This window comes from Schistocerca nitens, chromosome 5 (genome assembly GCF_023898315.1).
Source record: "Schistocerca nitens isolate TAMUIC-IGC-003100 chromosome 5, iqSchNite1.1, whole genome shotgun sequence".
Lineage (NCBI taxonomy): Eukaryota > Metazoa > Arthropoda > Insecta > Orthoptera > Acrididae > Schistocerca > Schistocerca nitens.
The window spans coordinates 817,364,560-817,392,365 of NC_064618.1; the positions used below are offsets into that span (position 1 = coordinate 817,364,560).

At 44.4% G+C, this 27,806-nt stretch overlaps 1 protein-coding gene and 1 pseudogene across 1 annotated transcript in view; both read right to left on the reverse strand.

Moving 5' to 3' along the window:
- LOC126260738 (atrial natriuretic peptide receptor 3-like) overlaps positions 1–27,806 on the reverse strand; it is a 368,052-nt gene that overhangs the window by 93,392 nt on the left and 246,854 nt on the right. The gene's annotated exons all lie outside the window — the stretch shown is intronic.
- Positions 964–1,081, reverse strand: LOC126260988 (5S ribosomal RNA; annotated as a pseudogene).

The following is a 27,806-nucleotide window of genomic DNA, read 5'->3' on the forward strand; positions in this document are numbered from 1 at the left end:
AGTTTATTATTACGTCTATCTCGACTATGCCACCAACAGTCACTGCGGCTACCGAGTTCAGTTCAAACTTTATAGGCTGAGATGTCGTGGTTGATACATGGAACAACCAACGCAAGCCCGCTGCTTCGCCTGCGTAGACTGTATGGTATGCACAGATCTTTTTTGTTTTTTCTGTAGTTGAATTTTTATGTTGTTCACAAACTGCAACATCATCTTAACTTTTAACACTGATTAAAGCCATAGAATCATGTCTCTTCCGAATGTACTTAAAAAACAAAAGCGAATCCGGTGGCTGGAGTCGGAGGTCTTTGTTAATCCCGCGCTTTGAGTTCTTGTGGTCATGCGTCCACAGAAACTATCTTCCCTATTTCACAGCCTAATGGGTTGAATTTCCAAAAAACGCTGAAACACTTATTATTTTGCTGTGAGAAGGCACATATTTTCAGAAAGCCTTTCATGCCCTATTTCACCCCATCGCGTGGAATTTCGAGCAAACTTTTCTTAAACGATGCCTACACTGTAAGATCCACACTCTCTGGAAGTATGAAGTTTCAATCCTTGTCGGTTCCGGCTGGGCGACGGTGAGTCAGTGATTCAGTCTGGTCCTATTTCACTCCCTTAGGGGCTGAACTTCCAAAAACAGTGACACACAAATGTTTTCATTTCGAGTCGAGAAGCCAAACAGCTGTTTTCAAAGGTGCAGCTTTAAAAGCGCTTTCACAATGAAACATTTTCATTAAATATTTTACCAACCCCTTTAAGTACACTCCGTCTTCAGGCCACGAGTGGCCTACCGGGACCATCCGACCGCCGTGTCATCCTCGGTGGAGGATGCGGATATGAGGGGCGTGGGGTGAACACACCGCTCTCGCGGTCGTATGATGGTATTCTTGACCGAAGCCGCTACTAATCGGTCGAGTAGCTCCTCAATTGGCATCACGAGGCTGAGTGCACCCAGAAAAATGGCAACAGCGCATGGTGGCCTGGATGGTCACCCATCCAAGAGCCGACCACGCCCGACAGCACTTAACTTCGGTGATCTCACGGGAACCGGTATATCCACTGCGGCAAGGCCGTTGCCCTCACCAACCCCTTTAGCGGTTGAATTTCCAAAAGCAGTGAAATGCTTATTTTTGATTTCTAATAGCAAAGGAAAATATAAATTTTTGTAGGTTTATGTTCAAACTTGCTTTCAGGATGAAATATTTTCGCAAAAAATTTCATCCCCAATTTATCTCTTGCTTCCTTTGCAACCGAGAAATCAAATACCAATTTTCGTAGATATAGCTTTAAAAATATTTTATTAGTTCTATAATATTGATTTATTTAAAAAAATTTCACTCACTGTTTCCAAAAATGCTGAAAAACGTATTTCTTTATTTTTTACCGGGGAACCAAATAATAATTTTCGTATTTATAGCTTCAAAATTGCCTTAATAGCGACATATTTTCAAGAATAACTTTCATGCCGTTTTCATCCTTTTAGGGACAGAATTTTAAAAAACCCTCCTTAAACGACGCCTACAGTATGTTCCGTATTTAATAAAATAATTTAGAAGGCTCGTATAAAGGCACACATGCTTACGTTTTGATTAGGAATAACTCGCATACCAGTACCAGCACGGTACTGATAGCCAAAAAGTGAGCGATTCGGACACGCCTGTTGGCAGATCGGTGTGTTGGTGAAGACGCAGTATTGATGGTCTTAACCCACCCATCATTCAGTGGCAGTGGCGTTTTGTACCCATTATGAACGACATAAGAACGATCGAAAAGCGCATTAATTCTGGACAGAGAATGGGCGGGCCGAAACTGCTGCCTCTCAGTGAAGGTGAAACCTTAACTGTTGGATCGCCTCCGTCAGCATTATAAAGACCTCTTCCCCTTCTCACGAGCCTCGGTTTTCGAGGCACATTCGCTTTTCAAGACATAATTCCTGCTGTTACGTGCATTATTTTGGCAGACAAGGACTCCAATGCTAGACTCCATTTTGATATAAAGGTGCAACACTGAACGCTATTAAATTTTCAAAAAGAAAATTCAAGTTGCTGGAACTGCTAGTAATAACTTCATATAATTGCTTTCATATGACTGTTTATGCACTACATCACAGCGGATTGCAGGTTTTCTAATTTTATTCACTCTTTTAGTGGGAGAGGGAGAAAACGGCTGCTACAATTGAGGATAGAGAATGTTTCTCATCTCTTTACGAAAGCAGTAATTATCAAGGTTGTTTTTAAACATTATAATTTAACCAAAATTAAGTAACATTACTCTAAAAGTTGTGAAGATCGTCTAGATCTCTTTACGAGAGCACTATTAATCAAGGCTGTTTTTAAACATTAGAATTGAACCAAAATTAAGTACCATTACTCTAAAAGTTGTGAAGATTATCTAGATTAGTAAAGATTTCTTTTAGCCTGATTCAGTTAGGTTTTTTGAGATCAATTACAATTTATAGTTCTCATTATATTAGTTTCGCAGAAATTATTGTAAATCGTGAAAAACAGTCAACAAAATTTTACACCTATTAAAAAAGACTATTGTTATCACATTGCTCAGGTGATTTCTTCCTATGCTTCTATTTCTAATAGTCTGTGCGACACGAAAATTTCTATAAATGGTCTGCCGAAGGCTTAGGATGCTACTGAATACACGGAAGCGGAGTAATGGTGTCACTGATTCTGAATGAGGTCGAATTGCAAACGTATTCGTCTTGTTGCCATGTTAATTCATAAGCCAATTATTAAAATAAAAAAAATACATTATATTAAAAATGGCGCATAACATAGTAGGCTGAAATGTCGTCGTTATGTGAAAACCGTACATCGTGAATGATTAAAAAAAAGAACCATTATATCAGAATACTAATACACATGTTTTACTATTTTGTTCCTCATTTTCTCATAATATTGTAGGCCTTTCCTGCATTTTTTTCTTTTGGACTTAGAACACACAAGCATTCTTTTAACCCAGCGGCTTGGTTCTGTTATGAAAATTTCAGGAGATAAAAAAAAATGCATGGAACGTATGCATTTCAGAGCAACTGCGACACGGAGATAAATAACTCCCGCATCTGTGTTTCCAACGTGAACGCCGCTGCTCATTCTACCGTGGCGGGCGCTTGCCGTTTGTCTTCCCCGTTGTCCGCCAGGAGCTCTGTCTTTCCCGGTCACAGACCATAAGACTAACGATTGTTCTCCGACATCTCTCTAGGCGTCTTCTTCCCTCACCCAACTGTTACACTGCATCCATGAGAAAGAAAAATGGATGTTCCCAGCCAGCCATAGGAACTTCTTCGTGGATCGTTGCGAAACGATTGTGACAGTCCTAGCAACATTTGTGCATTTAAGCTTTTTCTATATTTCCAGTACTGACGGGAAACCTGTGAGATTAGTTGCATGTTTCACATTTTTCGGTAACAGCCTGTAACATTCTGTCGGTATCGTCCTAGATCGCAAACACCGTTGATTTTGTTGTTTATGATCAGTCGAACTCAAAATTTAAACTTCGTCCAACTTCAAAAATATTTATTCATTTTATGATATACGTGGCGTGTTCTTTCTTCATTTCATGGGTTATGCAGGTGAGACATATTAAATAATAACAAAATTAAGGCATTGAAAATTTATTACCAAAAACCTCGAAATAAAGTCAACAACATTAAGTGATCGCCTACTAACGACTTGTGAGAAATATGTGGAAACTACATTTCGGTGTATGATTCTAAAGATATGAAATCGTATGGTTTATCTTCAATGTTCTACGGATGGTTTCCATACTATCAGATTCTTGGATAAAGCGCACTTGATTACATCCTTGCTTTATAACCATAACGTCAGTGGACAGTTTCAGTATATGATTGATCGTGAAGGGTCAGCATTCATTTGCAGAATACGATACGTATTTATGACAAAGCAACATTTTTCACCTAATTTTTCAAACATTAGACATTTTTGTAAAACACTCATCAACCATCCTATTCTACCTTCTAAACTAAGGCTACGTAAATTCGCGAAATCCCATTTAACCTGGGGGATATAATGTCACTTCAAAGTTTTGTTTCGTTCAGAGCTCGACAATCGAAAACCTCGTACGCCATTCCCCGTGTACACTGCCTACGGTCACAGACATATCGATAAACAGCTGCGATATCCTTCCTCAAACCATATATTTGATCCTGCCTTTTGCTTTCACACAGTTGGCCTTTTTCCATTAGTATTTCAATGTCTTTGTCTTGTAAGTGCTTAACAATGAGCTCAGAGGTCTTAGTTAATGTCGGAGAAGGAAACTGTTGTGACCGAAATAAGAGGAGTACTGCAGAATTTTACAATTACAGTCTAGAAGACCATGAAAACTTCAAATCAGGATATACCACAATACGAATCAGACTTCTGCCGGCGTCTTAATGAGACGAAAAAATTGTTGCTCTGTATTCCGAAGTAAACATAATCTACAAATTCGCAGTAACTTATATTCATTGATTATAGTATAATAGCATTTATTCAGTCTCTTTAAACACACATATCAATTAAATATGAAATAACAATACTGTTAGTGCAGTGTTTCCAACCAGCGAGTTGTGATTTTTACTCCCTTCCGCGTTGTGTAAAAGACGTTTGTGTTTCCAAGAAAGGAAGTGGAACCTGGAAAACTCGTTTGTGATATTCTTCGCGAGAGGAAAGATCGTTAGCTCGAGAAACCCAATGACAAGTACCAAGCACACGCAAATATACGCGCCACTGTTCCAGATGCTTCTGTAAATACAAGTGGCCGCTCTGAAACTGCAGTAACTTCTGTGTCAATTATTGTAGCCCGCTCGTTTGTTTCAGGATTCTGCGCACATAAGGAGACTTTTTTTTACATTTTTAAATTATTTGCTATTGAGTGTTCCCCATGCAGAAATCCACGTAAAAAAATCAGATTACATACAGCTGGAATGAAAACAAACAAAACTGGTAATGCAAACGCTGATGATAATGACGCAAAACACAGGCTAAAAAGTTCGAAATAACACACTAAAGTAACTAAAAATTATTTACTTTAGCCAGTTAGTTCATATATCTCTTTTCACTTCCTCTTGGGAGGAGTAAAACTTTTTAAAAACCACTGACTCTGTGCTTGCTAATAATGTGGTGAGTGCTTCTTCTCACAAGATTTCTTAACATCTTTGACATGGTGTCCCACAGGTTCACGTAGCACTGAATATACTAGCAGTAATAGTAATAGACAAGATGATACGATACTTATGTAAAATTAAGACAAGTCAATTTTATATCTGCATGAGAAGTATTGTATGGCTTAGAGTGTGTCTTTAAAATTTTCGATTAATTACCTATCCTTTTGATGAATTTTTTTTTCAGTTTCATTGCTTCCACATAATACATTTAGTGATCTGTTGAAAGCATAGGGATCTGTTGAAAGCATGTTACGTCTTTATCTTTATTCATTTTAAAAATAGAGTTCATTTCAGTGCCCAGACTATTTACATAAGAGATCAAATTGCATCTGTTATAATGTAAAACATTCAATAATCTTACAAGTACGTAGTTTTAAACAACGTCTTTTTGCTGCGTTGTAAAAAAAAAGAAATTGTCTGTCATACATTAGATTCGACTGTTGTTCTGATCACTTATCTAAAATGTCGTTTGAACAATCTGTTTACACTCTATAAATGGACGTTTTTCATCTGTTATAATATATTTAATAATATAATTATTATAATACAGGGTGATTCAAAAAGAATACCACAACTTTAGGAATTTAAAACTCTGCAACGACAAAAGGCAGAGCTAAGCACTATCTGTCGGCGAATTAAGGGAGATATAAAGTTTCATTTCGTTGTACATTTGTTCGCTTGAGGCGCTGTTGACTAGGCGTCAGCGTCAGTTGATGCTAAGATGGCGACCGCTCAACAGAAAGCTTTTTGTGTTATTGAGTACGGCAGAAGTGAATCGACGACAGTTGTTCAGCGTGCATTTCGAACGAAGTATGGTGTTAAACTTCCTGATAGGTGGTGTATTAAACGTTGGTAAAACCTGAACGTCAAGTACCCGAGGCGATGGATCGGCCGCCAGGGAGCCCGTGACAGAGCACTTCATCACTGGCCTCCAAGAAGCCCTGATCTTATCCCCTGCGATTTTTTCTTATGTTAAGGGTATGGTGTTTCGGCCACCTCTCCCAGCCACTATTGATGATTTGAAACGAGAAATAACAGCAGCTATCCAAACTGTTACGCCTGATATGCTACAGAGAGTGTGGAACGAGTTGGAGTATCGGTTTGATATTGCTCGAGTGTCTGGAGGGGGCCATATTGAACATCTCTGAACTTGTTTTTGAGTGAAAAAAAACCTTTTTAAATACTCTTTGTAATGATGTATAACAGAAGGTTATATTATGTTTCTTTCATTAAATACACATTCTTAAAGTTGTGGTATTCTTTTTGAATCACCCTGTATAATATAACATATTTACTACCAGCGCAATTGTTCTTGTAACTCACGGAATTTGCTGTTGCAAACAACGTATAAAATGTTAACTTGTTATGACTATCACGTATTCTGATAGTAACATACGACACACAACTTGTAAAATCATAAGGTACTATTCATTGGAATCGTATTAGAACTCTCAATGCATGCACACCTCTTGACCATCTTTGCTTCAACTGGTAAACGGCAATCACCTGTGCGGGCGGCAGTAGGTAGAATGCCCCCGTTAATGCTGGAAGTGAATATAACATGAATGAGTACAATGTTTGGCACGTTTTATGATTGACCATGTAATTTGCATTCCATTTGCCAACACGTAACTCGGCGTATATGTGATGTACCCCGTGGTTATAATTCAAGTGCAACTACTCATACAGGGACGGTTTGGGTTGTAATTATCGTACGGCAGCGAAATTAGGTAGATATTCTAATGCGTTAATGAGAAACCGATTTACGCTGTGAAAATCTAGTTTCAACTTTGGCCAACAGGCACAAATCGGATGCGGTACAGCATCTCCTCTAGGCATCTGGTGCTCATATTGAACAAATTGCGTAAGCGGCTGTTAATAATAACACCGACATCAAGCAATTCTGACATGTTTTATCTCTTCTGCCCACGACCAGTTCCTAATTCATTAACATAGAAACATTTCTATACGTCTTTCTTGCTTTCACAGCGTCAGATTAGCACCTGGTAGACGATATGGAAACCTTTTTTCTCCGACGTGAAACGCTTCCGCATTAACGCATTAGAATATCTACTAATCTTCCCTGCCACACAATAAGTACAGCCAACACTGGAATTTTATGGGTAGCTGTATTTTAATTATTACCGCGGAGCGGGGTACACGGAAGGAGCCTCCCCGCGAGGTGTGAATATATCTATCTGATCTAGAGCACGTCCGGGCGTCCCCTGGTAACGGTGTAACAGACGGGTAATCCTTCCACTCCAAAGGCATCAACCATGGAAATGGCAACCCAGCGGTTTTCAGAACTTCCCATATCAGGGCCGGCTTTGACTATAGTCTCTGTCAATATAGAGGGCTTAAGGAACCAGGTGTGGGAACTCCCTAAGTAACTGTGCCAGCGCAGTAGTTGTGTCATACTTTGAACCCAGGAGACACATCGTGGCTTTCAACACAGGCGCCCCAAAGTACTTGGCGTGACGCTTGTCGCAGAACGACCTCATAGCCAGTATGGCAGCGCCATTTTTTGCAAAATCCAGCACAGATATTAACTCTACTCAAATTACTGCAAAGAACAATATTGAAATCAACAGTTGAGCTGCGTGGTGTCACGGTAACAGCAGTTTATAAACCTCCCACAGAAGCCTTCATGTTTCAAGAAACACCTAATTTCTATAGCCAGCCAGCTAAGTGTGTAATAGGCGACTTTAACAACCGCAGTACCAGTTGGGGTAATTTGATGTCGTGTGACTAAGGCCTTCCGTCGGGTAGACCGTTCGTCGGGAGCAAGTCTTACGATCTGACACCACTTCGGCGACTTACGCGTCGATGGGGATGAAATGATAATGATTAGGACAACACAACACCCAGCCCCTGAGTGGAGAAAATCTCCAAACCAGCCGGGAATCGAACCCGGGCCCTTAGGATTGACAGTCTATCGCGCTGACCACTCAGCTACCTGGGGCGGACACCGGTTGGGGTTATAGGAAAGATGACTACGATTGCGATGCAGTATGAAACTGGGCAGGTTCTGGGTCTATGAGACTTATACACTATAGTAAGCTGCCACCATCTTTCAACTATGCGCGATCGAAGCGTGGATACAATCCTGACCTCATATTTGCCAGCGACACCATCACACAGCTGTGCAGAAATACAGTATGCCAGCCAATCCCTAAATCTCAACATAGACCAGTCATGTGTCAGATCTTGCCTGCGTTCATAGTCTGTTCCATTTCACCGCCGGTATAACTTAAAAAAAGCAAACTGGAAGAAGTTTACAACTCTTCTTGATCAAGAGGTAACACATATCGGGCCATACCCAGAGCAATACGATCGTTTCGTAAGAGCTGTGAATAAATGTTCTAGAATGTCGACCTAAACACGTACAACGACTGTTCCCTGAGATAGCATCAGATCTTGATCGCTACTACGCAGCATTTTAGATAGACACTTTTGGCGAAGAAACAATATCTCGTGAACTGAAATTACTTGAATCAACATCGACCACGAAGTAGGATCACTGGATCAAGTTTATGGAGGAAGCAGACTTCAACAAGAACAGCCAGAAAGCCTGGAAACTTCTCAGATGCCTTAATAAAGAGCCTGCTAGCGCGACCCTCAATGCAAGCATTACAGCCAACGATATTGCCCCTCAACTATTATTAAAATGGAAATCGAATAACCGAAACATCAAGCCAAAGTCTAATAATATGCGTACTTCTGTTACCGACCTGGCTAGACGTTTCTGCTCGGAAGAGCTGCAGAGGGCGATTAGTAAGTGTAAAATAGGAAAGGCTGCTGGGCTGGAAGATCTTAGGAATGAGCAAATAAAACGTTTTGGTTCTGCAACACTAAAATGGATTCTAGATCTTTTTAACAACTGCTCATGCTCTGGTAGGGTCCCCGAAGTCTGGCGGAAAGCTCATGCCATCGTTATCCTTAAACCCGGTAAAGAGAACAACGACCCTAAGAACTACCGTCCCATATTTCTTCTTTGCCATTTATATAAAATCTTGGAGAGAATGCTTTTGAACCTCTCGACAGAAGCAACTGACTCTGCGCTCATACCTCAACAGGCTGGCTTTAGACCGGGTAAAACACATCACAGATCCTCAGTCTCACACAGTACATCGAAGACGGTTTTGAATCACGTTTGGTAACCGGTGTGGCCTTTGTTGACCTGTCTGCTGCGAACGACACTGTAAACCACAAACCACTCCTGAAAAAATTTTATGATATCACAAATTACTCTACTTTAACCACCTTAAGGGAAGCCGGAGGTGGTCAAATCCAAAAAATTACGATTTTTTTTGCTACCGAAAATTAATTGGAACATTCATCTTTAATGTAAACTTGGAATTATTGTTCTACTCGCCCTAGAAGTGATTACCATTTTCCCCCACGCCTGCAGAGGAAATGGGTGGCCGCTGAATGCATCTAACACCCTCTCGTGACTTCCTGGCGAACTGCTTGGGATTTTCTCGGCCTGTTACGCATACAGCGCCTTATGTTACGCATACAGCGAGTGTGCAAGGTTGGCTACATTGTTTTCTGTGACAAATATTACCCGTATTTCCTTACAGCTTACTCCTATTTTCCTCAGAATTTCGAACGTCTTGCTCCATTTAATATTGTCGTACACTTTTGTTCTGGTTACGATGCCACGTTTTAGTAACCGTGTATATAAGAAGAGGAAGAACGTAGGGAAAAGAAAATTAACACTAATACCAAGTTGCGATACTACAATGAATAAGAGCGCGGAACATCGTCTCTTTGCTGTTTACTGTTTCGAATTAGTTCAGTGTTGCGCCTGTTGTTGGTAGTATTATACTTCTTGTGTAAAGCGGGTAATATGCAGTATGTACAAGAATCAGGAGGGAACAATAAAACCAATATTTCATGACTTAGCACAGCCAGAATTGATACACAAATGTCTACACGGAAAGACGCAGAATCCTAATGAGAGCGTAAACAATTTGATTTGGAAAGTGATTCCTAAAAGGGTGTTTGTAAGCATAAAAACACTGCACTTTGGCATTAATGATGCAATAGCAACCTACAACCAAGGGAACAGTGTGAAGTGTGAAGTTCTGAAGGCATTAGGATTTACAGCTGGGGTGAACACTGTACGAACACTAAGAAATATTGACAGAGAAAGGGTAAGAGGAGCAGAAAGAAGAGAAAGGCATATGAAGTATGATGGAGCAACAGGCCAGAAAAGAAGACAGAAGAGGAAGCTTTTGGAGGATGAAGAAGAAGACCCTGATAATCCATCCTATAGTGCAGGAATGTATTGAGAAACTTTGATAGCCATTTCCCGTAAATTAGAATTTTTCGAATATAAGGAACATTTTCTCAAAATCCACTCAAGCTAGAAAGATGAAATTTTTATACAGCACTCCTAGTGGTCAAACTTACATTGCAACACAGCCATTTGGCAATATGTTCAGTAGTTTCATTTCAGTTTATTATAAAGCAATTATTTGTAAAAAAAGTTGGGTCATTAATAAATAAATAATTGGAAGGAAACTAGAAAAGATACTCCAAAATCCCTCTGTCATAACCGCAATACTAAACCACTCTATATGTAAAAAAAAATTCAAATTTTTCTATTTGGTATTTTATTCATAAATGTTCCTCAAACTTAGTGATTTTAACATGCGCAGCATAGGCACCTCCGGCTCCCTTTAATAGCCAACTTGTTAAGCAACAGGACATTTTTCGTGGAATTTCAAGAACGGCGCAGTAGATTGAGACTACAGAGGAATGGGCTACCCCAGGGCAGTGTTCCGTCCCCCTGTCTGTATTCTTTAATACGTATACGGATGATCAACCATTCTCGCTGTACACCAGGGGTTTTCTGTATGCGGATGATCTCGCATTGGCCACCCAGGGAAAGGATTTCCATGATGTCGAAAACAAGCTGTCTGAAGCACTGGAAGAAGTAGGACGGTTCTACAAAAATAGTAACTTAAGGCCTGACCCCACGAAAACGCAAGTATTTGCTTTCCACCTAAAAACAGACAGGCCAACCAACAACTAAATATTTCATGGACAGTCATTTTCCCCAAAGTATCTTAGGGTGACCTTAGAGCGGACCTAACGTTCAAAACACATTGTGAAAACAGCAAAATGAAAGGAGTAATACCATACGAAAACTAAGGGGATCTAACTGGGGTGCACAGCCGGTCACTATTCTTCGGCTTTGGCGTTGTGCTGCTCTGCGGGCGAATGTGCAGCTCCTGTCTGTCGTAGCTCCTGCCATGCTAGGCACGAGGACATCGCTCTGAATTAGAAGTGTCGCATAATCACTGGGTGCCCGAGACCCACTAAAGTGGAGCAGCTGTACCATCTAGCAGGTATAACTCCACCCGAGACATCAGGCGCGAAGCAGCTCCTCAAGCAGAAGGACGCAGAGCCTCGGCATCTAACACTCACGCGAGCACCGACTCGCTTGAAGTCCAGAAAAAGTTTTGTAAGGTACTATGTAAACAACAACACAAACCAAAGACTAGACTTATGGAGAAAGAGAGTAGAGACCGCTCCTCTAGGCTGGGGACAACCTAAAGAAGAACTACCTCCCGGTGTAATGAGAGCTGGTGTACCTGGAAGCCCCTCAACAGATTACGAACTGGTGGTGGGTGATGTAAAGAAACTCTTGAAAACTGGGGATACCTTAGAGGACCCTCAACTTGTGAGTGTGGAGAGGAGCAGACGATGTCTCACCAGCGCAACTGTCGTCTGTGCCCGCCGTCATGCACCGAAGAAGAGTTGATGCTGGACAGTTCTAACGCCTCGGACGTTGCCCGCTTCTGGGTGAAGACAATTTAGTTCAATGTCTGCAGCGGAGTGTGCGCTGATATGAAACTTCCTGGTAGATTAAAACTGTGTGCCGGACCGAGACTCGAACTCGGGACGTTCGCCTTTCGCGGGCAAGTGATCTTAGTTCAATGTCTTGTTAGTCAATAATTAAGTGTAATTATGAAAGTTCATTTACGTGCAATTACTTCTAAATGTATGCTAACTGTAATGCTTTGAACGTAACTCACTTCTGGGCAAAAGCAAGTTAATTATAGATTTCTTTGTCCTTTTTCATGTTTACATGTTAATGTCCATTGTCTACTTACATGTTTTATAACTGTTAATTTCTGGTAATTCCCTTGTAATTGATGCCTTTGACACGAATAAAAAAACCGCGGGGTATCTATGTTTTTCATGGCGTGCTTCGACATAGTCTGTGACATTATTATCTGCTTAGTAGTTTTATTTCCAGTGATGAATTCACGGACTTTATTATTTGACGTCAATGTCATCGTATAGTCTTGTCTGATGTAAATGTTTTCTGTATGTGACATCTTGTTCACGTGATATTTTTCGTAAAGATGTAGATCAGTTAATAGAACAGCGACAGTTTACTTCTGTAATGCCCTTTATGCGTTCTATCAATGGTATGCAGGAAGCTGATGATGGATGATTTGTGGACCGAAAGTGGATCTCCTGCAAAGAAATTTTATCAACAGCATGACGTTCTTCATAAATTTTCTTATAGCTATCTGAGAAGCTTTTTATTTTTCGTCGCGATCATTACGAATACTCTTTCTGTCTGTCGGTAATAGATCTTTCACTGGAACGTATGTAGAGTCTTCCGTACCTGGGATCACCTCCTCCTTTGCAAGAAAGTGAACGTTCTCGTTTATCAGTACGTTTTTGTGCTCTTTAATCCAGAGAATGTACACACTACCGCTATTCCTTTGCAACTGATTTATGTACGCTGTTCTCTCCTATTCCCTCGACGAAAATATTTAAGGTGAGTGAGTGTACTTTTAAGAGGCAATGTTTTCCTGCGTAATGGTTATTACAGAAATTTCGGGACACCTTTCCGGTTCTTTAGGCCAAAATGAAAACGGTTCTCAACTATAAGGTGTTCAAACAGTCGTATGTCTTCATCCATTAGAGATGTTTAGTTGAGAGTTTCAACTAGAAATTATCCTTACAAGGCATTTCAAATAATAGTCATATCGCCTCCAACTAAGTTGACTACAAATACAGCAGTAGATTTCGATTATGTGAGCAGCAAATGAAGAACATACTAACTGGTGGGAATTATGTCAGGCAGGCAGGTGTGTAGGGAGAAATTAGAGCGACTCGTTTTTCACATGCAAATTACGGATGTTCAACCGGGCCAGGCTCTTGAAACGGTCTGCGTGCTCATTGGCGACAGCGCGCGTCTGGAAGATGTCTGCACCCTAATTTTGGAGAGCGCAGACTTGCCGCCTTGAGCGCGTCTCGCAGGCTGGACAGGTGTTTTGACAAGACGCTGCCAGGATACGGAAAGCGCCTACATGGCAACGAACTGTACGAGGTGCGGCTAGAAAAAAACCGGACTGATGCTGGAAAAAACATTTATTTACAATTATTTACAATTTCATGTTATCTCCTTCAATGTACTCTCCTCCTCGGTCTCTACACCGCTCCATACGAATTTTCCACTGTTCATAGCAATGCTGCAGATCATTTTCGGTAAGTCCATACATTACTTCCGTCGCTTTTTCTTTTACTGCTTCAATAGTCTCAAATGAAGTTCCTTTCAAAGCTGACTTGACTTCAGGGAAAAGAAAAAAGTCACAGGGGGCCAAATCAGGTGAGTAGGGTGGATGATCTAAGATGGGAATGTTGTGTTTTGCCAAAAACGTCTTCAGTGACAACGCACTGTGAGCTGGGGCATTGTCTTGGTGAAGGATCCATGACTTTTTTCTCCACAAATCGTTCCGTTTTCTCCGTACTCGCTCACGTAGGGTAGCCAGGACGCTAATGTAGTAATGCTGATTCACTGTTTGTCCCTCTGGTACCCAATCAATGTGCACAATCCCTTTGATGTCAAAAAAAAACAATCATCATTGCCTTGAATTTCGATTTTGACATTCGTGCTTTTCTTTGTCGTGGAGAACCAGGAGTTTTCCAATGCATCGATTGGCGTTTAGTTTCGGGATCGTAAGTAAAAAATCACGATTCATCGCAAGTAATAACATTTTGTAAGAAGGTGGGATCACTTTCAATGTTTTCCAGGATGTCAGAACAAATCATTCTTCGGCGTTCCTTCTGTTCAATTGTGAGACACTTTGGAACCATTTTTGAACACACTTTGTTCATGTTGAAACTTTCATGAAGAATCTGCCTAACACTTTCCTTGTCAACTCCTGTTAACTCAGCCACTGCTCTGATTGTTAAACGGCGATCTTGTCGAACAAGTTTACCGATTTTTTCAATGTTTGCATCAGTTTTTGCTGACAATGGTCTGCCAGTGCCGGTGTCATCACTGGTGTCTTCGCGGCCATCTTTAAATCGTTTGAACCACTCAAACACTTGTGTTCGCGATAAACAATCATCGCCGTACACTTGTTGTAACATTACAAACGTTTCACTTGCAGATTTTCCTAGTTTGAAACAAAATTTGATGTTAACACGCTGAAACATTTTCCGACGCACAGACAATACGTCAACTACTTAAAACAGACGCCACGGGCAGACTGAGTGCAGGAGGCAGATGAAACTCGAGCAGTAGGCGGAGCGAGAGTCACGTGACAGGCCACGCGACTTTCAGCCTTATTGCATTCGTTTTATTGTTTCACCAGTACCAGTCCGGTTTTTTTCTAGCCACACCTCGTATGTCACGGACCTCATCGTCGCCTTCACAAAGTCGGCAATAACGAGCTGCCCGCCTAATCTGACAGCTAACCGAATATTAATGAAAGGCTCTAGCACCGTCGTCTCTTGCCAAACACTGGGGAACGATCGAGTGTTCACGGTAGTTACCGTATGTACGGAAAAATTATATTCGCAGTTATATGTGAGGTTAATGTGGTGGTAGAAGGATTAGTTAAGTACTAATTCATATCAGTATAAGAATTAGACAACACTGGAACGTCATTCCCGTTACAGAAGAAAGAGATAGCTAGGGTTTTGGCAAAATAGGAAGTTACAAACACAAGTAAAAACAGTATTATGCAGTCTGATCCACAGGTGCAGAATCAGCCATCTAAAACAGAAGAGATGGAGAACCACAAATGTAGTCATTTAGTATGAGATGAGAGACGAGGAGAACCTATGGGCCTATGTCACCAACATGACAGCCATTTTGGAAGTCTCTATCTCGCATATACACTCCTGGAAATGGAAAAAAGAACACATTGACACCGGTGTGTCAGACCCACCATACTTGCTCCGGACACTGCGAGAGGGCTGTACAAGCAATGATCACACGCACGGCACAGCGGACACACCAGGAACCGCGGTGTTGGCCGTCGAATGGCGCTAGCTGCGCAGCATTTGTGCACCGCCGCCGTCAGTGTCAGCCAGTTTGCCGTGGCATACGGAGCTCCATCGCAGTCTTTAACACTGGTAGCATGCCGCGACAGCGTGGACGTGAACCGTATGTGCAGTTGACGGACTTTGAGCGAGGGCGTATAGTGGGCATGCGGGAGGCCGGGTGGACGTACCGCCGAATTGCTCAACACGTGGGGCGTGACGTCTCCACAGTACATCGATGTTGTCGCCAGTGGTCGGCGGAAGGTGCACGTGCCCGTCGACCTGGGACCGGACCGCAGCGACGCACGGATGCACGCCAAGACCGTAGGATCCTACGCAGTGCCGTAGGGGACCGCACCGCCACTTCCCAGCAAATTAGGGACACTGTTGCTCCTGGGGTATCGGCGAGGACCATTCGCAACCGTCTCCATGAAGCTGGGCTACGGTCCCGCACACCGTTAGGCCGTCTTCCGCTCACGCCCCAACATCGTGCAGCCCGCCTCCAGTGGTGTCGCGACAGGCGTGAATGGAGGGACGAATGGAGACGTGTCGTCTTCAGCGATGAGAGTCGCTTCTGCCTTGGTGCCAATGATGGTCGTATGCGTGTTTGGCGCCGTGCAGGTGAGCGCCACAATCAGGACTGCATACGACCGAGGCACACAGGGCCAACACCCGGCATCATGGTGTGGGGAGCGATCTCCTACACTGGCCGTACACCACTGGTGATCGTCGAAGGGACACTGAATAGTGCACGGTACATCCAAACCGTCATCGAACCCATCGTTCTACCATTCCTAGACCGGCAAGCGAACTTGCTGTTCCAACAGGACAATGCACGTCCGCGTGTATCCCGTGCCACCCAACGTGCTCTAGAAGGTGTAAGTCAACTACCCTGGCCAGCAAGATCTCCGGATCTGCCCCCCATTGAGCATGTTTGGGACTGGATGAAGCGTCGTCTCACGCGGTCTGCACGTCCAGCACGAACGCTGGTCCAACTGAGGCGCCAGGTGGAAATGGCATGGCAAGCCGTTCCACAGGACCACATCCAGCATCTCTACGATCGTCTCCATGGGAGAATAGCAGCCTGCATTGCTGCGAAAGGTGGATATACACTGTACTAGTGCCGACATTGTGCATGCTCTGTTGCCTGTGTCTATGTGCCTGTGGTTCTGTCAGTGTGATCATGTGATGTATCTGACCCCAGGAATGTGTCAATAAAGTTTCCCCTTCCTGGGACAATGAATTCACGGTGTTCTTATTTCAATTTCCAGGAGTGTAGCTCGTAATGTTCAGGTGTGACACATCAAACAGATAATTGAACGAGAAAAACAGTGGTGCCATTTATTTGAGCATACGAGGGGCGTTTGAAAAGTCCGTGCAAAAATAAAAACTACTTACGTGTTTGGGGTAATCCTTTCTTATTTTTCGACATAGTCTCATTTTAGTCTTATACACTTCGCCCAACGCTGTTCTAATTTGTTGATCCCTTCCGAATAATGGGAATTGTCAAAGTCTGCATAATAGCTGTTAGTTGCTGCAATCACCTCCTCGTTTGAATAAAATCTTTGTCCCGCCAGCCATTTCTTCAAATTGGGGAACAAACAGTAGCCCGGGGGAACCAAGTCTGCAGAAGAGGGGGGATGTGAAACGAGTTGGAATCCTATTTCCATTAATTTTGCGACCACAACTGCTAAGGTGTGTGCTGGTGCATTGTCGTGATGGAAAAGGTCTTTTTTCGATCCAATCGCCTGCGTTTTTCTTGCAGCTCGGTTTTAAAACGGTCCAATAACGATGAATAATATGCACCTGTAATAGTTTTACCCTTTTCCAGATAGTCGATGAGGATTATCCCTTGCGAATCTCAAAAGACAGTCGCCATAACCTTTCCGGCCGAAGGAATAGTCATCGCCTTTTCTGGTGCAGATTCTCCCTTGGTAACCCATTGTTCAGATTGTTGTTTGGTCTCAGGAGTATACTAATGTATCCATGTTTCATCCACAGTGACGAAACGACGCGCGACGCGTAGAAGCTTGCAGATTCTTCCTGAACAGCTGAAAACCATCCTTGCAACACTTTACACGATTCCGTTTTTGGTCAAGCGTGAGCAATCGCGGAACCCATCTTGCGGATAGCGTTCTCATGTCCTAATGTTTATGCAAAATATTATATACACGTTCATTCCAGATTCCCACAGCACTAGCAATCTCACGCACCTTAACTCTTCTGCCATCCATCACCATATCATGGATTTTATCAATGATTTATGGAGTCGTAACCTCCACAGGGCGTCCAGAACGTTCAGCATCACTTGTGCCCATATGGCCACTCCGGAAATTTTGAAACCACTTTTAAACTGTTGCCGGCCGCTGTGGTCGAGCGGTTCTAGGCGCTTCAGTCCTGAACCGCGCGACTGCTGCGGTCGCAAGTTCGAATCCTGCCTCGGGCATGGATGTGTGTGATGTCTTTATGTTAGTTAGGTTTAAGTAGTTCTAAGTATAGGGGACTGATGACCTCAGATGTTAAGTCCCATAGTGCTCAGAACCATTTATAAATTTTCTAATCGGAGGTGCAGAGTCACCATAATGTTTATCAAGCTTCTGTTTAGTATCCTGAGGCGTTTTGCCTTTCATAAAGTAGTGTTAATCACCACACGAAATTTTTTTTCGTCCATTTTTTTGACAATCACTCGACTTCCTTGATTCACAAGAATGCCAAACACAAAGAAATATACCAATATGGCTGAAACTTGGTGTGCGTTCTTTCCAAAGATGCTACTAACTAAACATGACCTCGATACGTGCCTGTGGTGCCATCTCTCGGATTTTGCACGGACTTTTAAAACGCCCCTCGTATCTTTATTCATTCTCACGCTGCTGCCTGATGTTTCTTCTTTGACGTGAGAGCTGATGACTTAATACACTGAGATCGTCCAGATCCAGGACAGAGGGGCTCCCGTGTTAGCGCAGACGATTTCAACCAACGCCTCCTAGACAGTCCGCTCACTACCCACAGTGCGGTGGTGAAACTTCTTGCGAGTTTCATGAAACTGGCTCTGTCGCAGGCAAACAGAAATATGGACGACAGAAAACGGCTACGGATGAAGCGACACAAACCGTTGTTCTAATATCATTTAGTAAGCGTCTAGCGAGCAGTACTTACTGTTTCTCTTAGGGAACCGCGGTCAGCCCTAATCAATAACGAGAATTGCGGCTACACACACGTGGCACGGCTACAAAATGCGTATGTTGCAACATCTCACCGAAAACGATACAGACTGTCGGTTCAGTTTGCAAAAAGGGTGATATGCAAGCCTGATGAAAACCATCGTTTTCCCTATGCCGTATGCTGTTTACGTATGGAACTAATTTCTACGTGAAGGAGGAGCCCCAAGTGTCAACTCTTACTGGGAAGATTAATCGAAGGAAGTTGGCACACCGAGAGAGATGATACGGTGAGGAATATGGGTTTATCCTATTGTTTGGCTTTCCTTATTCAGCGTACGCTAACAGTCACCCACTGTCTGCAGTTGTTTGGCTAAACGTGCTTCGTCACTGCTGTCCCAGTTTCCTTTCAGGGCGACGGTGGTCTACCCTATTTGGGGCTCACAGCCTGGACGTCATGGACAGTCCGAGATGGACTCCTTGCAGAGATCTGGTGGAGTGGCAGCCACGTTCCCCGGAATAAAGGCCATCACATTTCACTCTGTGGGGTATGCGAAGGCAGTATTGTATGCAGTGAATCTCAGAAACCTTGCACACCCAGGGGATCGGACTGTTGATACTCTGTCTGTGCTGGCATTCCTGTGTCGGTTAAGAACGACCATCGTGAGGGGGAATCGCCGCATTGCGCACCAATCACATCGTAGTCCCTGCATATCGGCGCCTGCATCTGAAATTGTCGACAACTACGCCTAGCCTCAGGTTCCAATACAGTCCACCATGGGCCACTGTGAGATCCGAATGCTCCACATATGTCGGTATTGATCGATACGACGAGCCGGGAAAATGGAGAGCCGCAATGAGGTCCCTTTCAAAGTCTGTTACGTGCTGATAACGCTGCCTCATACTTGTACACGGCAGTGATCACTCATCTACGTCCATACTTTGCGAATCATTGTAGGCTTTTCCGGTTTCGTTCACGCAAGGGAAGAATTATGGTTTAAATGTCTCTGTGCTTGGTGCAGTTAATCTAATCTTGTCCTCACGATCCCTTTCAGATCGAAATGTACAGGACTGTAGTATACTCCTAGAATAATCATTTAAAGGCTGTACTCGAAACTCGGTTAGTAGACTTTCTCTGGACAGTTTCCGTCTATCTTCAAGAGTCAGCCAGTTCAGTTCCTTCAGTATCTCTGTGACACTCTCCCATGGATCAAACAAACCTGTAAATAAAAATGTGGCATTTCAGTCTTTGATCGCTTTATATATTTTTATTTAAAGAATGATCGCGGCAATCCCAATAAGACAATCATGTCTAGTTTTGATAAACAAACCTGTGACAGTTCGTGCTCCCTTTATATACATACGTTCAGCATCCCCCGCTAGTCCTTTTTGGTACGGGTCTCAAAAACGTCAGAAGTATCCTGAACATCTGCCACTGTTTACACTCCTTACATACTCTGCGAGGTCTGGTAACAACACAAAAACAAACAACACTAATGCAACCTGGTGCCCGTCCTGCTTATTACACAGAATTACAGCTCTCATCATTCACATACCTTCCGATGGTATATACATGTCGAAGTTACACTGCAACCTGATTATGTCTTTTTGGTGTTTCACTTTTGCGCCAACCAGAGTATTTGACTCTAAATTTCTGTTTATCAGTCTGCTTTTGTTTTAGAGTGGTGGTTCGACACCTATGAAGCATCCTGTAGATATTAACTTTTAAAGGAGTATTCGCCAATATCTCTGAGAGGCCATAAGGATCCATGCTAGGTATTCACGTAAGAGATAGACATTGGATGAAGTCAATAGCTATAATATTAGTTGGCAAGGAAATATTCTTACAGAAGTTTGTATGTAGTTAATCTTCCGATCTAACAGTGATCTGAAGTTAGTTTATGGCATGGCGGAAATCATAATTAGGATGTACAGATGTACTGATGCTAATGGTTAGAGAATAAATGGAGACCTCTCGGAATGAAATGTTGTGTTTGGACTGTCTTAAAAAAAATGGTTCTGAGCACTATGGGACTCAACTGCTGTGGTTATCAGTCCCCTAGAACTTAGAACTACTTAAACCTAACTAACCTAAGGACATCACACACATCCATGCCCGAGGCAGGATTCGAACCTGCGACCGTAGCAGTCACACGGTTCCGGACTGCGCGCCTAGAACCGCAAGACCACCGCGGCCGGATTGGACTGTCTTAGATAGCATATGTTCGTAATACTACAGGAAAATGAATTTCATCGTTCTGATAACTTTAAAGCTCATCCCTTACAGAATAAATAAGTCAATATTTATATTTCAAAAATTAAGTACAAACAATTAACTTCAAAAAATTAAATTTTTTTCTTAAGAAACTAGATGCTGTAGGACACAATTAACATTTTTTTATATAAATAGCTCAACAATAATTATGCACGCAGATCAGTTAGACAGGTCAGGTACAACTTCCTAATATAATTTCAAGAAAAGGTTTCAGTGAGGAATTGAAAACAATTTTTATGCACGTTTATGATCGAGAATAAAGGCTCCCATCATACACGTAATGAAGGTCTGCACAACAACCTGTCCTACTCCATCTGGAAGGAAATCAAATAGTGCAGAATAGTTTAACAACACGTCTACGGTAATGCGTTATGGACTCGCACTCCGTCCAATCCAGCTGCCCGTAGCTCCCAATACTAAACGTTGCACGCAGTGAAACTATGAGCTATTGCCTCTCAATGTTAGCCGTGCAGCTGTTTTGTACAAGTCGCTTCGCTAAGACTTTATTGGGTCGGCAACACACGGGATGAAATGCTATATGTAGCAAGTGGAGGTGCAGTCAGGCCGGTGCTGAGAATAAGGGACGGATTACGACTTCCAGTAAAACGTGTGTATTTGAGGAGTATCAACATTTCCGAGTGTCTCCTTTGCGGTGGCATCTCTTCGTTTGCGAGCTAACCGCCACTGCGTGACGGCGTTTTGTTGGGTGGCAAATGTCTCCGGCTCTATGGCAGCGCTTTGTCACGTTTCGGCCGGCGCGTGTTTGAGCGCTCAGCCGCACTGCGGGCTGTAACGAGCCGGTCGTGCGTCGAAAGGCGACACGGCGGCTACGGCTGCTCTACCCCGTCATCAATCCCACCTCTTCTCTCCCTCCCCACCTTGCTGTCAGACTGTACACCTCCCTTGTTTGTCCCATCCATGAATGATGCCGTGTTTCTTGACTTCCGCAAGGCGTTCGATAGAGTTCCCCACAGTTGTTTAATGAACAAAGTAAGAGCATATGGACTATCAGACCAATTGTGTGATTGGATTGAAGAGTTCCTAGATAACAGAACGCAGCATGACATTCTCAATGGAGAGAAGTCTTCCTAAGTAAGAATGATTTCAGGTGTGCCGCAGGGGAGTGTCATAGGACCGTTGCTATTCACAATATACATAAATGACCTTGTGGATGACATCGGAAGTTCACTGAGGCTTTTTGCAGATGATGCTGTGGTGTATCGAGATGTTGTAACGATGGAAAATTGTACTTAAATGCAGGAGGATGTGCAGCGAATAGACGCATAGTGCAGGGAATGGCAATTGAATCTCAATGTAGACAAGTGTAATGTGCTGCGAATACATAGAAAAATAGATCTCTTATCATTTAACTACAAAATAGCAGGTCAGCAACTGGAAGCAGTTAATTCCATAAATTATCTGAGAGTACGCATTACGAGTGATTTACAATGGAATGATCATATAAAGTTGATCGTCGGTAAAGCAGATGCCAGACTGAGATTGATTGGAAGAATCCTAAGGAAATGCAATCCGAAAACAAAGGAAGTAGGTTACAGTACTCTTGTTCGCCCAGTGCTTGAATACTGCTCAACAGTGTGGGATCCGTACCAGATAGGATTGATAGAAGAGATAGAGAAGATCCAACGGAGAGCAGCGCGCTTCGTTACAGGATCATTTAATAATCGCGAAAGCGTTGCGGAGATGATACATAAACTCCAGTGGAAGACTCTGCAGGAGAGACGCTCAGTAGCTCGGTACGGGCTTTTGTTAAAAGTTTCGAGAACATTCCTTCACCGAAGAGTCAAGCAGTATATTGCTCCCTCCTACGTATATCTCGCGAAGAGACCATGAGGATAAAATCAGAGAGATTAGAGCCCACACAGAAGCATACCGACAATCCTTCTTTCCACGAACAATACGGGACTGGAATAGAAGGGAGAACCGATAGAGGTACTCAGGGTACCCTCCGCCACACACCGTCAGGTGGCTTGCGGAGTATGGGTGTAGATGTAGATGTAGATGTAGATGAATACGCGGCGGTGGTGTGGGGCAATGCCGCCCCCACCCACCTCTGCTGTCTCCAAATCATCCAAAATCGGGCTCTCCGGCGAGCCCTCCACCTCCCTCCCGACTTCCATACCCACGAACTCCACATCCTCGCCGATGTGCCATTCCTTCACTCTCGCATCTTTTCCGCAGCCACTTCCTTCTATCAGCAAACCCGCCACTCTCCAAGCCCCCTAATCCTTTCCCTGGACACCCGTTGTCCTCCGGCTGGCCACCACCCGCTGGCCTGACCTCCTTTTCCGCCCCCCCTCCCCGACTCACTATCCACAAGTCTCACCTTCGTGTCACATCATCACTTCATTCCGTCACCATGTCATTCCATCCATCCCCCTCCCCCCTCCACAGCCCCTGACGCCACCCCCACCGCCCCTCACGCCCGCCCCCTCCGTCGGGCTAATCACTACAGGCCCTTCCTGTTTTACTTCTGCGACTGTCGCTCTCTGACTTCATTCTCTTTCACCCGCCCACCCCCCCCCCCCCCCTCCACCCATTCATCCACCTCATGACCGTCTGCCACCGCCATCACTGACGCCGCCACGAAGATCGGGCCAGGACAAAAGGCAGTTCGTTTTCATCTATCTCTTACTGTCTCTTCTACTTTCCCTTACTCTGTCATATACCACCAACTTTTCCGGCTAGTCAATGGGCCGTTCGTTTTCCTCCCTCTCTCACTGTCCCTTCTACTATCCTTAAGTCTGTCACCATTAAATAATATGCCGGCCGGTGAATTGGGCCGTTCATTTTCCTGCTACTTCTGCTATCCCTCTCACTATACTTTCATCTATAAAAAAAATTCACAAGCACACCGTCATGCCACATCTGCCCTCCATATACACTCCTGGAAATTGAAATAAGAACACCGTGAATTCATTGTCCCAGGAAGGGGAAACTGAAATTGAAATAAGAACACCGTGAATTCATTGTCCCAGGAAGGGGAAACTTTATTGACACATTCCTGGGGTCAGATACATCACATGATCACACTGACAGAACCGCAGGCACATAGACACAGGCAACAGAGCATGCACAATGTCGGCACTAGTACAGTGTATATCCACCTTTCGCAGCAATGCAGGCTACTATTCTCCCACGGAGACGATCGTAGAGATGCTGGATGTAGTCCTGTGGAACGGCTTGCCATGCCATTTCCACCTGGCGCCTCAGTTGGACCAGCGTTCGTGCTGGACGTGCAGACCGCGTGAGACGACGCTTCATCCAGTCCCAAACATGCTCAATGGGGGACAGATCCGGAGATCTTGCTGGCCAGGGTAGTTGACTTACACCTTCTAGAGCACGTTGGGTGGCACGGGATACATGCGGACGTGCATTGTCCTGTTGGAACAGCAAGTTCCCTTGCCGGTCTAGGAATGGTAGAACGATGGGTTCGATGACGGTTTGGATGTACCGTGCACTATTCAGTGTCCCCTCGACGATCACCAGTGGTGTACGGCCAGTGTAGGAGATCGCTCCCCACACCATGATGCCGGGTGTTGGCCCTGTGTGCCTCGGTCGTATGCAGTCCTGATTGTGGCGCTCACCTGCACGGCGCCAAACACGCATACGACCATCATTGGCACCAAGGTGGAAGCGACTCTCATCGCTGAAGACGACACGTCTCCATTCGTCCCTCCATTCACGCCTGTCGCGACACCACTGGAGGCGGGCTGCACGATGTTGGGGCGTGAGCGGAAGACGGCCTAACGGTGTGCGGGACCGTAGCCCAGCTTCATGGAGACGGTTGCGAATGGTCCTCGCCGTTACCCCAGGAGCAACAGTGTCCCTAATTTGCTGGGAAGTGGCGGTGCGGTCCCCTACGGCACTGCGTAGGATCCTACGGTCTTGGCGTGCATCCGTGCGTCGCTGCGGTCCGGTCCCAGGTCGACGGGCACGTGCACTGGCGACAACATCGATGTACTGTGGAGACGTCACGCCCCACGTGTTGAGCAATTCGGCGGTACGTCCACCCGGCCTCCCGCATGCCCACTATACGCCCTCGCTCAAAGTCCGTCAACTGCACATACAGTTCACGTCCACGCTGTCGCGGCATGCTACCAGTGTTAAAGACTGCGATGGAGCTCCGTATGCCACGGCAAACTGGCTGACACTGACGGCGGCGGTGCACAAATGCTGCGCAACTAGCGCCATTCGACGGCCAACACCGCGGTTCCTGGTGTGTCCGCTGTGCCGTGCGTGTGATCATTGCTTGTACAGCCCTCTCGCAGTGTCCGGAGCAAGTATGGTGGGTCTGACACACCGGTGTCAATGTGTTCTTTTTTCCATTTCCAGGAGTGTAGTTTCCGCCCCACACCACCAGGCTAGAAGAAGCAACGCTCCAGCAGCGCTAGAACTTCGGCACTGTCGAGGTCACCACATCTCCATGTGCGTAGCGTAGCGAGCCGGTCGCTGTCTGGAATAAGCATCCGATTCAACTGATTGCCAGCCGGACGTAGCGGACCGTGGACAGGCGGTCCGCACCGCGCAATTACGCCTTCTGATGAAGAGCAGCCGTCTCCCGGATTATGGCTGCGGACGCTGATTACGAGCCTTCAAGAACGTGTCTTCCTTCGTGACGGATTAAGCGGGCTTGCTCAGCATTTCCCCGTTACGAATCCGATGGCGCTCGATAATTGCAGTTTGCCAGGTAGGGAAGTCCGTAAACTTAACGGCGTTGTATGAATTTGAAAACATTGATTCGCTTTGTGGAAAACGCTTAGCGACAATGAATCTAGACAGTCATCCATGACTAACTGCAAGGTACAGGGTGACAATTACTGAACCATATGAAATTAGTCTTCAATTGAAACTTCCGGGCTGAGTGGCCGTGGTCGATGTATAAAATTTCCACCTGACGTTTCGTCTCCATCTGCGGGAGACATCTGCTGAGGTCGTCCGGCTACTGCCACTGAAGCTCCAGGTACTCTCGCATTTATAGAGCGCATAGAGGGCACCTCCGTTCGTCACCTGATGTCGACGATGTGCCTATCTTTGGAAGGTGTTATCATTCTCGATTAATAGTAATCGATTCTCATTCTGCTGGCGCAACGTCGACATCCATATTTTGTCTAACTTTAAAACTTCTTCTTTTGTATTAAAATTTTTATGTTGTTTGTGAATCTCTATTGCTTCTCTATACATGCGCGCATGATAATGGGATGTTCGTGCTAGAACGCTTGTCTCATTGCATTTAATTTCGTGGTTCCCATCTCGAAAAACATGCTCAGCTACGGCCGATTTTTCGATGTGTCCAAAGCGACAGTTTCTTTTATGTTCGGCTAAGCGGGTGTTTACACTTTTTTTCGTTTTTCCAATACATACTTGTCCACAATTGCATGGAATTTTGTATACGCCAGGTGTTGCTAGGGGGGGGGGTCGGGCGTCTTTTGCAGTTCTTAAATATTCCTTAATTTCTTGGTGGGTCTGAAGATTGTTTCGATCCCATACTTGGCCAGAACTTTCTCGATACGGTCGGTGACTTTATTAATGAACGGTAGGAAAACTTTTCCTGTCGGTGACCGTTGTTGCTCTGAACTTCTGACTTCTTTTCTTCTTTGATGGAGGGCTCAATCAATTTCCTTGCTGGTATATCCGTTTTTCATGAAGGCTAACTGTAAGTGATTTAGTGTATCTGGTAATTAAGCCGGCTCGCAGATTTTGTGGGCTCTGTCCACCAAGGTTTTCATGACTCCTCTTTTTTGCCTCGGAAGATGGTTAGATTCCTTGTGGAGGTATCGATCTGTGTGATCTTTCTATATACCTTGTGGCCCAGCGTCCCATCCGCCCGTTTAATTACCGACATACGCAGGAAATTGAGTTGGCCGTTGCTCTGTTTTTCCATCGTAAACTGTATCTTCGGGTTAATACTGTTCAGGTGTACCAAGAAGACATGTAACTCTTCTTCACCATGAGTCCACACATTTATTGGAACAACGAAAGGAACACCCGCTTAGCCGACGTAAAAGAAACTGTCGCTTAGGACACATCGAAAAATCGGCCGTAGCTGAGCATGTTTTTCGAGATGGGAACCACGAAATTAAATGCAATGAGACAAGCGTTCTAGCACGAACATCACATTATCATGCGCGCATGTATAGAGAAGCAATAGAGATTCACAAACAACATAAAAATTTTAATACAAAGAAGAAGTTTTAAAGTTAGACAAAATATGGATGTCGACGTTGCGCCAGCAGAATGACAATCGATTACTCTTAATCGAGAATGATAACACCTTCCAAAGATAGGCATATCGTCGACATCAGGTGACGAACGGAGGTGCCCTCTATGCGCTCTATAAATGCGGGAGTACCTGGAGCTTCAGTTCCCCCATCTGCTCCTATTCCTCGAACATATCCGCATCCTCTACACCTCCCGCCGTCTTGAACCCCCTCACCCCCTGGTTGCTCCTCTCCTCTCCCATCCCCAACCCCTGCCACGTCTTCACCGTTGTGTCACCCTTCCCTCCATCTCTACACCCTCCATCTCCTTTCCCAAGGTGGCTTCCATCAACTCCCCCTCCCGGATGATGCCCTCTCTCCCTCCATTTATCCTTCCTATCAACTCTGATCCTCACTCCCCCTCCTTTCCTCTGTCCTTTCCCTGGGCTCCCTCTTCCCCCCCCCCCTTCCGTCCTGTTTTCTCCCCACTAAACCTCTCCCTACCTCCCTTCTCCCCCCCAGTCCTTTTGTATTCCCCTCCTCTGCCTACCCCACTCCCTGTCGCGTCTGCCCCCCACCCCTCTTCTGGGTCCTCATCCTCCATCAGCTCCTTCCCCGGTTCCCCCCTTCGCTTTTACTCTCCTTTCCCCCCTTTTTTTTGTTTTCCC